The sequence below is a fragment of the Prenolepis imparis genome, unplaced genomic scaffold, assembly GCF_030444845.1.
Source record: "Prenolepis imparis isolate NDT839.2.m4 unplaced genomic scaffold, iyPreImpa1.0 SCAF_4, whole genome shotgun sequence".
NCBI classification, from domain to species: Eukaryota; Metazoa; Arthropoda; class Insecta; order Hymenoptera; family Formicidae; genus Prenolepis; species Prenolepis imparis.
The window spans coordinates 5,692,099-5,708,056 of record NW_028141162.1 but is presented as its reverse complement, the minus strand read 5'-3'; the positions used below and the strand labels follow the sequence as shown (position 1 = coordinate 5,708,056).

Sequence of the window (15,958 nt, the reverse complement as noted above, 5' to 3'; positions counted from 1 at the left end):
TAATATTTTTTGATAGAAATCAGCTGATTAAAACGTTAATTTGCTAATTAATTTTTAAAATAATATATGTTATAAAAATTAAAATAATAATATGTTTTAAATAAAATGTTATAATATTTTTGACAGTTATCTGCTGATTTCTATCAAAAAATATTAATAAAAAATAACATTATTTACAACATATCACTATTTAATTTTTTCATTATTATTTTAAAATTTAATTAGCAAATTAATGCTTTAATCAGCTAATTTCTGTGAAAAAATATTAATCGAGTTTAAACAAACTTTATATTATTTTTAAAAAATATTTTTTAAACATAAAACCGAAGAATGGCGTGCGCGTAGCGCGCGCTTGTGTTGTTCTAGTCACAGCTCTAAAATGCGCAACGTCGTGTGATCAAATGTAATTTTACTGTTACATATACAGACTATAGACACTATCGTAAAAATTTTAAATAGATATTCATATATATATATAGATAATATATTATAAAATAGTCACCGATGTGAAATTTCCTATATATTTTCAAAAATTTATATAAACTAGATATACATTTATAGAATATTGTAAAAATTTATAAAACAGCCACAGATTTGAAATTTTATTGTATATATATTTTAGATTGACTAAAAGCGGTGTAAGTCGTGTTGTTTCTATTATGTTCTACTACTAAGAATTACGTTTACTTTGAACTTGATTTGTGTTTAATAAGCGATTTCCTGATTTAATCTAACACTATGTTAAATGCTGGACTAAACACATCTCTCGAATAGATGTCGAATAGATGTCGGAAAAAAAAATCTATGCTTGCACCGACGTAGAATCGATTCAACGTTAATTCTACACACGCGACGCCGAGATAATCTGGCCAGATTAATTATCGAGCTTTAGATAGTAATTTTCTTTACAACGTGCAATCGAAAAAAAAGAAAGAGAAAGAGAGGGAGCGAACGAATGATAAGCCGGGAAACGGGCGACGGACAGGGAGTGCCAATTTGACGCGAGAAAAGCGCGGAGAGATTCATCCTTTCTTCTCGCTTTCCTTTGAAGACGGTACGTAGGACAAGGTTCTTTTCACGGCGACCCTAACAGGTGATTTCGCCGAAGGATTCAATTTCTTTCAGGGCCGCGTGCTCCCTCCGCCGAGCGTGCAAATGCTCATTTCCGACGACGTCCCCTCGCCGCGCACCCCTTCCGTCTCTCCGTAGCGTCGTGATGGACCAGCAGTCCGCTTTTTGTTTCTTTCCCGAGGACGCCATCGTTGCTTTTATTAATTATGTAGCTATATACGCTCATCAGAAGCTACCACAGCACGACGAAACAATGACGGCGCGGAGCACCATTATCCACGGCCGTGGTAAATATTTAATGATGGTGTCTGATCTTAAGGAGATTAAACAGGGATATAGTCGGCCTCCTACAATTTCTCATTAATATTAGACACAGTCGAAAGTACCGCGGTTTACGCGGATAATGCGGAGAGATTCTCGACGATTAGCGGAGCTTTGGACGTTGGTTAGTTGGTTGGTTGGTTGGCTCGAGGACTCGAGCCCGTCGATTCGCCAGAAAACTAATCAGCATCCCGTAGTTTGAGTTGAAGTATAGCTTTAATGAAATTCACCAATTCCTCGAGTGCCGGAACCGCATCTATGACGACGGCCAATTGGAGTCGGAATCGGGATCTTTAAACTCGGACCGAGGACTCGTGGTCTTTTAACTTTGGCTGTCCGCTTTCAGATTCTTCGTCTGTTCCGATTAGCTCGCGAATAGTCGCGTCGGTATACTTCAAGCGTAGGATAATTCGTAACGTACACCAACAAATAGCGCTTAGCGAATATTTAATGAAGGAAGATTGAATTTGTGAAACAAATTTTAAGTCAACAGATCCGTGATTACTCAAAGAGTCCTTTCAAAGGGTTTTCTTTTTTTTTTAGAAATTGCATTGACGATAATTCAAATATGATTACGTGACGTTTCTCGTTTGTACCAGTCGCGAGGAAGAGCAATCTACGACGAGTGCGTTGACTAAGGTCGAAGATGACAGTTCTCCTCAGACGAGGCTTAAGAAAAATTGCCCGCGTGAGAGAGAACCGAGAGAGAAAAAGAAGTTGCCGGCGGCGTGACGGTGAGAAAAGAAGATGAGTGATGCACTTAATGAGGGTGTGAATGAGTACGTCTCAAGTGGTTCTAGTTGTCGCGCTATCACCACTCCATGGGCAAAAATTAATCCCGCATGCGTGAAAACGTGAACATGAGTGCGCGCACACGAGTTTCGAACATACGAAGCTTGCACGTATCGTCCATACTGATTCTCATTACTATGCACGACACACACGATGCATATGCGACCGTCGAAAAAATTATAAAAAAATAAGGCATGTAATTAAATTAAAAATGGAAATTACAATAGTAATTTATTATATGTAACATTATGATAAAAATTATATAAATTATTATATGTAAATTTATATTAATAGAAACATCTCTTACAAAACGTAATAAAAATATTCGTGGACTAAAAAGTTCGCTTACACAGAATTCCATTTTTGCTTCCGTTTATTATTATATATATTCACAAATTGTCACATTTCTTCGTCACGTTCTAACGTTGAGATATGCAACTGTGTAACACGGCGCAATTGTATCTTACGCGACGCACCGAAGCATCGTTAAGTAGTAAAACCCTATGATTTACAAGCCGGCGCGGCGGCCGGATCCGTCGTCCCATTACACGGCACGACTCTCATTGTCCTCGCGATGCAAACGGACGGACGCATGTACGGCTAAAATAGCCGTACGGGATGTGAAATTGATTAACTGGTTAGACAACCATACATTGTGCGCCGCTAAAGCGTATGTTAACGCGGGCCTAACTGCCGCCGTCGTTAGGTATTAACATCTATCGTCACCCGACAGCGCAGCTGCAATTCTCCTGCAATTTTTATACGTCGAGGAATGCGATGCTGTTTTTACTTGGATGTAGGATAAAATTCACGTGCTATAGCTATGTCGTCAAAAATGGAAAGGGCGAAATTTGATATAAAAATCGCACAAATCGCGATGCTTCTAAAGAATGCAGGACACAGACGTTTGCGGAGACTCGAAAATTCCGAGGTGGGAAACGCTCGCGATAATGCAAATACTCGCTTTCTTAGAATCTGGATAACGCGAGGCGCAGACTGGAGGCGAACATCTGCCGGCTGTCGTGCCTCGTGGAGAAACGTTTAGATGGAAAAATAAGTTTCTTTAGAAACTCCGGCCAACATTCGACGTTCCATCGGCGCATTTCAGCGGCAATCGACTTTTACGCGACTAGGAGTTCGCCTTCGCTCCACCGACGGAGATTGTTCAGTGGCGTTGGCGCACATTGCCGGGGAACGTCGTAAACGGGAAGTAAACGGGGGTAAAAAGACGGTGTCAACATGCCCCGAAAGGCAAGGCGTCGGCCTCTGTTGATTTAGGACGGAAAGTCGACAAACCTCGGGAATGTAGGCTAACCCTTACGAGAGACACACGTTACAAGATCAATATTTTTTTATTCCCCCGTCTTCTAAACTGTCCTCCGGCAGGCTGTGTGCAAGAATCGTAGCTCCGACGAGACACGCTGACAACGACGAGATACGAGCTGATCAAGATACCGTCAAGAAAGACAGGGAAAAGATGACAAAATAAATTTTAAACTAAAAATGGTAATAAAAATCGGAAAGAGTAGGAAGATAAAAATAATCGTCTCAAATGAATCAGCGCTCTTTCGCCTCGCGTTCTTTTCGAAAAGGCAATTCCAGATCGTCAAAGTTCGAACGAATGGAATAACAACGGAATATCGAGAGCCGCTTTACACTTTTCCATCCGGCTGTCTGCTTTATCGCCTACGACTACGAGAAGCCTTTTTTATGGGGACAATCGCCGAGAAACATCTGCGGCCCGAGCCGGTACACACAGGGAGATTCTAAGGATTTATATAGGCATCCAATTTAATTCATCCCATACTTTAAATAGTACGCGGAAATAGATGTCACTCGCCCCGGCCCCGATATAAGGTACCGCCTTTGTCGGCCAATAATAGGATTTCGCTGACGGCAAATCTGAAAACGCCCTGAATTTAAATATGGATGAACCGATACAATTGCAATTTCGTGCGCGACGACCGAAATTCATGTAATCGAGGGACGCGGATCGGAAAGTGGAGCGTGTTTCGTGTATTCCGAAACATTAGAGAGGAAAAAGGGAGATCGCGTGATGAGTTTTACATCTCGCATTGTAAGTTAACGACAACTTGATCCCTGACAATCGTTCCCCCATCGTCTAATTAATTCACTCGTACGCGACACAATAAATTCCCATTACCGTGGAACAATCGCAGTGTCACGCGTCTAATGCAGATTTCACGAATGATGCGCCGAGTGCGTTAAGCAGTTTGATTACAACGCGGGTCCTGAAGAGTCGCGAGACGAATTGCTGGAGGACCCTCTCGGGGTCGACGAGGCATTTGCGACGAAAGACGCCCGGGCGGCCTCTCGCGCGCAGGCAGACGGCTGTCAAAATTTCGTACAAGGAGGTAGATAGGTACAAAAGGGGCGGCCGGAGTTACGAGAGAGGGTGGCATACTCGCTCAGGCGGGCCTTCTGCGAAATCTTTACACCCTGGTACAAAAGGGGCTCGACGGTTTCCCAGAGGTTTAAACCTGCTCCTGGCATTTAATGGCGTCTGTAAGTTATACTCGAAGAAGGGCAAGATACATGAGAGAGATTTTGCGCGCAAGGGGAGCGGCGAGAAAGCGTAGAAAGAAGGATCGAGTAGGAGGGAGAGAAGAAGAGGCTGCGCAACGAGGAGTTGAGAGAGGAGCGAAAAAGCTGGAAGGAAAACGACACACACTCGCCATCTCCCACACAAATTACCCGGAATAGTATTTTTCCCGCGCCTCTTGAAGTATCACTTAGGATTCAGTTCCTCAGTTTCTTGACCGCTTCTGGACTGCTCTTCCCCTCGTACAAAGACCTATCGAAGCAGGGGATAAATCTCGTATAAATCCGACGGGTCAAATATTCCTCGAGGAATTCGCGTTATCTCCAAAGACACGAATTACACGACAATTGTCCGTTGAAAATCTTCACATAAAATCACAGGCGATCGCGTTGTGAATACATTCGAGTCGAGCTTCGTCGAAAGGGCATTGCAAAGTCCTCTGAATCCTTAAGGTATGCTCTTATACAGTATGCTCTCGTACAGAAGCCCCTCGCCTGTATTCAAACCTTGAGATCCTTCCTCTCGAGAGGAGACCACCGATCACAGGGATAAAGGGCATCGAAGTAAACAGGATGAGAGGCTACCGTCGAAAGGAGCACGTCGACTACGGAGCACGAAATCGGAGATAACTGGGTTTTATTCCGGCGTAATGCCAACGAGTACAAGTGTTCGCGTTCCCAGCGAATGGACGTTGCAAGCGTAAATTTCGGCTCGTTCGCCCGCCCGCTCGCTCGCTCGTCGTGCCTCGTAAATTCATGACGAATACCTGGGGGCGCCGTATCGCGCCCCCGTTAGATCCTCGTAAAGTTCCGGACGCGTTACGCGATACGCGCGCGCGCGTTCGCACAACAACGGGAGAGACTCTCGTCCTCGATCTGACGCTCCCGGCATGGAACGATAAACTCGCAACTCAACAACGGTCGACGTCGTCAAGCCCGAAGCGAGCAGCCGGCCGATAGCACACTTGGAATACGACCGAATGGCATTAACGTTCGGGAACGACGGGATAAACCCGAAACGCGAACAATATCTCGGTAAAAGTAATCGAGCCGGTTTGATAATGGAAAATTGGAAGCGTCGAGGGTCGGACGTGGTCCATCGATCGGAACCGGATGGTGAATTAATTATTTGTAAGAAACTCTGAGACATACTATAAAGTTTAATACCATAATACGATATTATCCGAAACGAGTATGTATGTATATATAAATAATTTAATGGATATTTATATCTCATTTTTAGAATTAATATGAGATTAAAATCATATTTCTCTTATCTGTAAATTCTGATCAATTTAGGATTAATGTCTTGTTAATCAAAATCAAGAGATCAATAATTTTTTAATTATAAGAAGTAAAGATAAATTGAATTGACCCCAGAAAAGTATTTAATATAAATAATTGTCAACTTTATCAACATTTTTGCTAATAAAGTTTACTAATAAAAAATCCATTTCAAATAATCAAAGGATTCATATGTGAGAAGTGACTCGCTAAGTCCATGTGCGGAATGGAAAAAGGGACGCTCCATAGATTTTTAAAATTTTGTCGCTTTTGATCCGAGCCTTTGATTAATGTTCAATTTTTTTTTACGCAGATAAAAATCCTCCGCGATCGCATTGATGAAGAATGCAACGAGTCGCGTTCGCAAAATCCCATCAACGTCCCCGCTGACCGCGCGGTTTAACGGTCGCACGTTTCGCTCTTCGTAACTTTGTTACGCATGGAAGGGATCAAAGTATCGGCAAAGTGACTTATACTCGACCTGACGTGGGGGCAATGGCGTCGAACGCGTCCAGTCGCATCCGTTCCGAAAGTGGCCCCGTTTTCGTGCGGGTCTGCGGGTCCTGATTACATTAGACCTGGACTGGCAAAGGGCGGAAAATTCGGGGAGAGCTCGCGAAAAGGGAGATGACTCGTAAAGTGTTCCCAAACCACAAAATCCACTTCGGCTTACTATCAAGAAAAAGAATGTCCTCATCGTTATCTTTGGTAGCACTCCTTCACCTATTCCTCCATTAATGCTCCGCAAATGGACCACGAAGCAATATGAGATTTCTTGTACACTTAGGGAGTTTTACGGAATTAACACAGAGAAAGAGAACAGAGAGAAAGATTAAAAGAAAAAAAAAGAAAGAAAGGAGAACACCTTTTGCTGATAATCTTAGTAATATCTTTAAAAATAATCCAATTATATAATATTATAGAGAGAAAGAAAGAGAGAAAAAAAAAGAAAATATAGAATCTGTTAAATTAAAATATCTCATTATTTAATTCTCTTACAAGTTTTTCAAATCGAACGTAGAAATGTTTATCAATTCTAAACGAATTTGCCATGAACATTCTTTCACAGAGCAGAAATTCAGATCGCACGATCAACTGGCCGAGTAAATCGTTTGCAATCCGCTCCCGGAAATTCCCCGAATCTCTTCCGAGCGTACCATTTACCTTTATCACTATCGTAGTTTGATCTCATCTAGTAAGTGCTGCCATATACGCGTAGGATATCAAAAATGTCGATCGAGATGTTACGTCGTCCGGTCGCCCGATGTCGGATTTACGACAAAAGTACGAGGGACGTGGATAGAAACAGGAACTTTCGCTTTTTCGCTTCCGGACCGTATCATCTCTCGCAATCGGCAATAACCTTTGTTCCCGAACTCTCTGATTTTTTAGATTCACCCCCGAAACGAATCCTAAGAAAATGGCTGATTGGATGCTCGTCAAAGGAAACGATGCATTTCTACGTGATATTTCAAGCTGCAATGATAGTGGAATTTCCATTACCCTTTCTTTCGGAATCTGTCTAATTTAAAATGATTTGCCGTATGAAATTTATCGCATTTAAATACAAAGCGAGTGCTTCAATTGCAACGATAATTTCATGAATTAGTGAAATCCGGATTTTTCGCGATTTACACACTGTATGATTGACGCGAAAATGGAAAATGCCTGTAATATCGGCATGTCTGCAACGAAGGCACGTAACAGTGAACGCTTTAATCGCTTCCAGTATATTATAACGGGCAGACAGAAGCGATGATATGAAACCGCGTAGTGAGATTAAAAGAATTACAAAACTTTTAATAGCGCGCAACTGCCATTAAAATAAATCTCGAATGAAATAGTCGAAAGCGTCTCTTTGACAAGTTGCACAAAAGCTCCGCAGTTAATTGCTTCATAATTATTTCTATTACATCACTTCGAAATTGTTCTATATCCTATATATTGTATATAAAATTACGACAAGTATATAATTAAATTAGCACAAGAATGATATAAGTCGCTTATGTCAGTGTAAGCAATACATCTTTCCTTTCCTTTTGCTTTTTCAAGCGCGAGCAAAGAGTAAGATTGGTAGTCGGTATAATTAGGATAGCGAAAAAAGACGTGGTCATTAGCACGTGCTAAGCGCGGGGAGGAAAGAAATAAGCTCTGTGGAGGAGAGGGTGCGGGGAGGCAGGTGTAAGAAGAGTTTCTCCGCGTTATTCAGAGTAATGAAGCAGATATGCAAAACTACTTAGACCGTCTCGTTCGGTCCGCTTCTTCATCTCTTTCTCATTCTCTCTTTTCTCTTCACCGTCCTCCAGTCTCTCTCGTTCCTCTTTCTCGGTCGGTCTCTTCATCTTCCTCCCCTTTCTCCTCGTCCCTTTCTCCATCTTCGCCTTCGTCTCTGCCCCACGCTTTCTTCCCACCGGCTTCCTTCATCTGCAAGGAACGCCATCCGGGCATCTCTTCTCGCTCGACCGGAGTAGAATAAAAGAGACGTAATGCCCCGCCATTTGCATATTAAATTTGCCCCTTCATCCGTACGGCTCTATTCAAATGATTATTCTTTATCGTTCGCTTTGGTACGCGGATGAGCTCGCGGCGGCGACGGCGGCGGAAGCGGCACGAGATGTTCTCGTCGGTGCAGCATCCCCGAAACTGTTTCTCTCCGACACGCTCAACGCGGCTTGCGTAATTACGGGCTCGAGGAAAATAAAAAAGGCAATCGCACGGAAAAGCAAAATTGCAGAGTCGAATTGCGCGTGGAAGTGGAATCCAAGGCTGCTACTCTCTACTCTCTGGAAATCGTTCCTTGATATCGGAAAACGGACAAGGACGCCGAGCATAAAGTGAACTGATCGATTATAAACCTATTATCCGCTCACGCACACAGATCAAATCATGTTTTTACGGTACAAATTTATTTTCTATGATAAAAGTTTGAGCTTGGAAAAGATATTCTTGTGAACAATTTTTTTACACAGAAATATATATAATTAGTTTGTCAATCTTAGAATCTCTTCCGACAAACATTTTATTTAAATATATTATTGTTTATTTGTAATTTCTATGCAATCACGTCAGAATCCGAGTATCGCGTTATTTAACATTTCGATTAATTTATATAATATCGATAAAAAGCATCACTCATTTTATTCACTATAAAATCAACAAAAGACGAATCTGCGTATTGTTGCATTTCACACGAAAAGATCGCGCAAAATTATACTCTTCCTTTTCATCGACACTATCGCGTTCGCATTTACCTTCTCTACGGTGTCGGAAAAACTAAGGAAGATAGGGTGACGGCGTATTAGGCACGACGTATATAGTCATCATGGCGACCAACGAGAGGAGAACCAAGGACCGGTGCTATAATGAAATCCTGGAAATCCCGCGGATGTGGAAGAGCGGGCAAGTAGGTAGATACGTACTCTATCGGGTCCACGGACCTCGATTTCCTTCGAGTAGAAAGCTTTCAGAAACCCGATCGGGAGCTGGCTCACCTACCGTCCGTCGCAAAATCCTGGGAAGAGCTCTTTTTTTTCCTTTCATTCGGCGGGGTCGAGCCGTCTCCTCGAGAGATCGCGTAGATAGATCGGGAAAGGCGATGCCGCGGCTCTTTATTGCCACACGGCGACAGTTTTATGAAATCTCTCCTGGGGATATTCGGTCATTATCGCGAAATTCAATTAGAGATAGTTTAAACGGTTCAAGATCGCAATTAAGTGACCGACCGAAGGTCGTTCGCGCTCCACCGCTGCGTAAATCCCACCGGGAGGATTTATTATTAGTTTTGAAGCATTCGCGAGAATTCTTCGGAATATATACGCTCGGAATGAATTACGCCCGTTCGCTCCAACAGAGTAAATTAATAGCATTATTTATAGACAAAGAAGCGCCATGCGTCCGGGTACTTTATTACTGGAAAGGTTTTTGCGGATTGAAACAACTGAAGCCTTTATACACGCCAACACACGTCGCAAGAAGCATCGGTATAAATTTCTGGTCAGGCGGGTGCAACGGCCACGTCCTCGTAATCCTGTTGTACAATCCTAGCAATAGCTTCTCCTTAACAGGGACAAGAAAACCTGCTGGGACGTATGACCGGGCCGCCGCAGTGCGATCTATGAAATGTAATAGCGTCACACAAGCGGTATTAAATTTCAGGGGATTTCATTTGTCACCGGGGGTTGGCGACAAAACAGGTGGCGAGGGCGATGAACTGGGTCAGGTCACGGTAGCTCCCTGTCAATGACTCGGCAAATTTTTACAACGGAATTTCAATGATAACCCGTTTTGCTTAATCACTCCCTCGAAAGCGCCGTTTACGTTTAATACAAGGATTCGCATCTGGCTCTCCGATGAATGGAACGGAATAATTGTTCGCCTTGATTTGCACGATTTAAAATCAGTTGCATTAAAATGAGACTCTCACACGAAATGGGCCCCCCGTGGAAAATTGAATTTTATTTAACATCCGCAGGCACAGTGTGGATCTCGCGGATTGCAATTGGAAAACTGCCAGATTGCATCTCTGTGAATGACTTGCCCTCAGGAATCGGTACAAACGCCATAGCGCTCCGAATGCCAGATGTACCGAATCCCGAGCCACAAACCAATTGAATAAATATATTTAATCTCTACTATGCATCGGCGAATGTTCTATGGATTGGAAAACATCGAACGCATTCGCGCAAATGACCGATAAATAATAATCAAAGATTTTTAGCGCGACAAAAAAGCAACAGACGGGTGCTCCAGTTTTCCGGCGGAAGCAATTTAAATTTGTTTGCGTATCTTGCAGCAGAAATAATATTCCTCAATCCTCTCGAGAGAAAAAAAACGAGAAAAAGAGAAAAACAGTAATTAATTATAATTTCCCAAAGAATTACTGTGTTTACCCATTAAACGCGTAACTCGTTAAGAAAAAGTTCAAAATGATTTTAATAACATAATTTAAACAATTTGCTCTTAAACATTACGAGTTGCGTGAAATATATATACATATAAATAATATATAAAAAATATATTATATACATTCATATATATGTGTCTGTGTGTGTATGTAAGTGCAACAAATTTTAATCATTATTATAGAATTCAAAGTCTATTCTCGAATGTAAAAATCGATGAAGAAATATATTCCCGTCCCTCCTTCTCTCTTCCTGACAAAATCTGACTGTTCCTGGTCGGTTTTCCAGCAGTCTGAACGCATCGATCACGTGCACGTCTAATAGCAGCACGTGTTGGTGATTACGCTCGGGGGACTGTGGCCAGATCGGGTCTAGGTAATTGCCCGAGCACCAGTCAACTCGTACCAGTTCCACCCCTTGAACCCAGCGCTCCCCTTTCGGCCTTCCGATGCGTTCGAGCCCTTCGATGCACGCCGTATCCTCGCACGCGACACCGTCGATGCTGTCAGTCCTGGTACCAACACGATTGATTGGTTAACATGTCTGGTTCACCTCCGCAGTTCGGCCTTGATTATCTATTCTCTCAACCCTGTCTCCGTAGCTTATCGAATCTCGCAAATCGTTTTCTCCTTCCGCTCCGTTCGTCCTCCGCTATACAACGTATCATTCGAATTGCAGTATTAAGCCTTTTCCTTTTACCGCATACATTTCTATCCCTCTTGCTAGTATGCCGCATCAGGGTGAAAGTCATGCGTTTTACGTGCGCTCACGTAATTGAATTACCCTCCTTTCCGTCCTTCTCCTAAATTCGTCGCCCTCGAAGGCCATCTCTCTTTTACAGTAGCCTAAGTCTCGGATTTTTCTCTTTGCAGTAATTTAATTTCCAAGTCAAATTCTGGATAATCGACTTTTCAATGCAAGAATTTTTAATCTATGTGTTGTTCTCGCTATAGTTTCCTACTGTATTAATATCGCATTTTGCTGTTTCGCGGCAAAAATAATTGCATTTGCACAGTGCATTTTTCTAACAAAGCTGAATAATTGTATTTTTGCGACAGATATATCGATCGTAAAATATAATTCGTAAGATTAAATTATTTTTCGTTCAGTTTTTTACGTTATTCATGTGTCCGAGTGTCATTGTGTTTATTTTTATACATTTCATAAAAAAAATAGACGAATCTTTATAAGTTAAGTGCCTCTTTATATATTAAAATACAAATACGCGACATAAATGAACTCGATCAGTTTAATCTTTTCTTGCCGACCTTCTGTTTCGCAGAATCTCAGCAGGGACGTTGAAAGACGTTTATTTCCCACGAGGAATGTGGTTTTTTTTCTCGCAGTTTTCCCGCCGCTATTACCTCGACATAAGGGCGGTGCCCTCTCCAGTGGCCGAAAATTTCAAGATCGCAAACTTTTACCGTAAACTTTGATGGGATATCTATTGAGGAGACACAAAACGTATTTCGCACAATCGTAAACCGATTCTTACGTAGCACTTTTCCAAACTTTAAAACGGGATTTTGTTACACACTACGATATATTGTAGCGAACATTTTTGCGATACTTTTTATATATATCTTGATAGAATATATTATTTTTGTATGACAAACTGTGAAAAATAAAAACATATTTTTAATAGTGCACAGAAAATATCACGTCATGTTATTGCAAATTTTGCTGATTGAAAATAGAAAAGTTTTGAATAATTGATAATGATTTTACGGAAATTTAGGTCGACTTTATTTTTAATCGCCTCGCGAATATTCTGGGCGTAGTATATCCCATGTACAATTTTGCCGCAAAGAAAAGCTTCTTTGTCACTTGACAGGTAGAAACACTTTCAAAGCCACTTTAAAGTGTGATGGAAAATGATACGCCAGGACGTGTCTCGATGTCTCGTCGAAAGAGAAAGAAAGAGACGTCTCGATTCTTCCCCTACGAGTCGCGCTTTTAGGTGGTGTCGAAGAAGAGCAGCTTTGCACGCCGGCCAACAACGTATATGCGGTATGCATGAACGACTATTGAAGTACACGAGAGAGATATAATACTTACCACTTACAAAGTTGCCTTGTGATCAGACCGTCAGAGGGTTGTCTGGTGTCTCAAGAGCTTCTCTCAGCATTATATATATACCGTGTGGATGCACCCTCGCGCGATTTGCCAAAAAAAACTCCCGTCCTCATGCATATGCATATATGTGCATCATGGCACTCGCCACTGGCGAGTACATACATGTTGCGATATGAAAAAAACCACTGTAAACCGCAAAACTCATACATAGCGATGATATTTCGTATACAAAATTTGTAGAGATATGGAAATATAATTATTTTTTGATCAACGTTATTGCAACGTACTCGCATAAAAGCGAGTTTATGTTATGCTCTCAGTATACTTAAAGTCAAATTTGAAACACAATCGATAGACACCGCCATCGAAAGTCTCATACGTGTACGAAATATTTTATTGCAAAAGAGACGCAAAATGCAAACGAATACTTGTGGCCGAGACGGTACGTATTTCATACGCGTATATCCGCTCGTAAAACCCTCGAAAACTAATTTGAAAAGTGTTCCGGGCTTTCTCAATGTTTCAATTTTTACGCAGCCCGTTTAAATATGTAATAAAGGCACGTATGTACTTTCACTTTAGCAACCCCTCCGAGCCGTAAATCTACAACGATCGTTATGCATCGCCCATCGCCGAAAGTACATCATCCTTAAATAAGGGGATGCCTGACTTCGATCCACTATACAGCGAGCCCTGCCTCGAGACGACGTCATTCGGCGGAAAGAGGATACATACTCGAGATGTCTCATTCCGACCCTGGAAAGCGCCGGTGGATTACCTTTACAAAATACGCGAAGATCCTGCGAGCCACGTTGATCCCCTTCGAGGGACGTAGATATAATTTTATATTCCGCTCTCTAAAAAATAGCGCGGGAGGCTATCATCGCGATCTGATCAGAAAAAAAGAGTGCCTTGACATTTAGATCTAACGACTCTAATTTCGAGAGCTTCCAAGCTGTGTGTAGATTAAACTATCTCGGAGGGACAAAATATGCTATCGAATATATGTATATAAGAGGGTGAAAACGAATAACACCCACGAGCTCTGAAAAGCCGATGAAAGGTGCTAAAATAGGAATTTTCAGAGAAGGCATCTTACGACCCCTGAATGTTCGCCGTGCTGTTGCATGTTTTCAACCCGTGATACGAGAGAGCGAAAGGAAAACTGCCAAGAGAAAAAGAGAGAGGAAAAGAGTGAGAAAGAGAGAATGAGGAGCCGGCCGAAAATAGCGACAGCGAGGTGGAGAGGACGGAATTTCGCGAAATTTAAGCCTGCCGACATCCATCACTGCGCGCGACAGTCCTCCCGTCGCTTCAACGTCAACCCACATCGCTCTTTTCGGCTTTGCCAGAGCGCGCGAGTCGGTATATGCATGCATACGTGAAGCCGCAATAGCTGTAACGCGACGTAAAATCCGGCCGTTCGTCGCGCAGCCGGAAAATCATCGCGCGAAATGACGGCGACAATGTCGTTCGATCTTACATGGTAAACGGTTTGGCCAACGTGATACGTTATTATCGAATTTGTATTATACACACTCTGTCTATATAGAAAAAAATGGTATTCTAGATTATTATATCACTTGAAATAATAATCTCCGTTTCTCCAATTTTCTTACGGCCATCTAACAATTTAATAAATCGACGAAAATGATCTGTACTGTTTTAAATAATTGGGAAAAGCGCATATAGCATTATATACTGCGTTGCACAAAGCCTCGTGGAAAAAAGATACTCGCCAGAGATAAAGCCTATTACGTTCTCCTGCAAATATAACTACCGCGGGCAGATCAGTTGCGATTGCAACTGACAGTCAAATTACAAAAGCGTGTATTATATTTTACGCTGGCTTTCAACCTGATGCGCGCCGTCGGATTATACCAACGTAAATAATGGAAAATTGCAACACTCGGAGAAAAAAATGTATTTTATTGCATGCCAGAGCCACACATGTGCGAAAGAGCTCAAAAAGCGGGTATCCAGTATTTTTTTTTTTGTTGCGCAAATGTATATTTTTGTCATAAATATTTCGGATTTAACACGCGTACATTAGCCGCGTCAATTACAGACAAACAGGATTATTATCGCAGAATTCAACGAAAATTTAAGAGAGTTCAAAATATTAATATCCTTTCCTTTTCTAAAAAAGATATGTAAATAAGTCGATACTCGCCTATATCGAAGTTTATTGTTGTCGCTTTTCCTCGATACTCATTGGCTGTCAAGATTCGCGTTGTGCGTTATATTCGTAGCATCGAGAGGCTGTCATCGCGAGAGTTAACAGTTTGACAGATTGTTCAAAATAAAATTAAATAAAATAATATTAGTTTTAAATAATACATTATAATATATCTTATCCGCGATTAATATTTTTTGACAGAAATCAGCTGATAACTATCAAAAATATTAATCGAGTTTGAAGAATTATAACATATTATTTAAAACATATTATTTTATTTTATTTTATTTTGTACAAACTGTTAAACTATTAATCCTCGCGATGACAGCCTCTCGATGCTAGGAAATAACGCACAATGCGAATCGGAACAGTCAATCAGCATCGCGGAAAAGATGCAATAATACTTGCGAGAGTCGACTTACAATTAACATACCTTTTTTAGAAATGGTTGTTATAATATTTTTAATTCGATTAATATTTTTGACAATTATTAGCTGATTTTTGTCAAAAAATATTAATCGCGAATAAGATGTCATAACATATTATTTAAAATATATTATTATTTTTAATATTTTCAACATACATACACCCCCATTACCGCTATAGAAATGATATAGAATAACAAATTTCTCACTCACCGATACGTGTAATAACGGAGTTGTAGTACACAGCACATTGATCTGAAAACAAAATATTCAAATTATGTATTTACATATGTGTGTGTCGAATATCTCATAAATACAGCTATGTAAACCTAGCACCCGACTTTTTA

General features: G+C 41.2%; 1 pseudogene; it reads right to left on the bottom strand.

Moving 5' to 3' along the window:
* Positions 1 to 8,372, bottom strand: part of LOC145935171 (uncharacterized) — a 51,079-nt pseudogene extending 42,707 nt beyond the window's left edge.
* Positions 8,373 to 15,958: the final 7,586 nt, after the last annotated feature.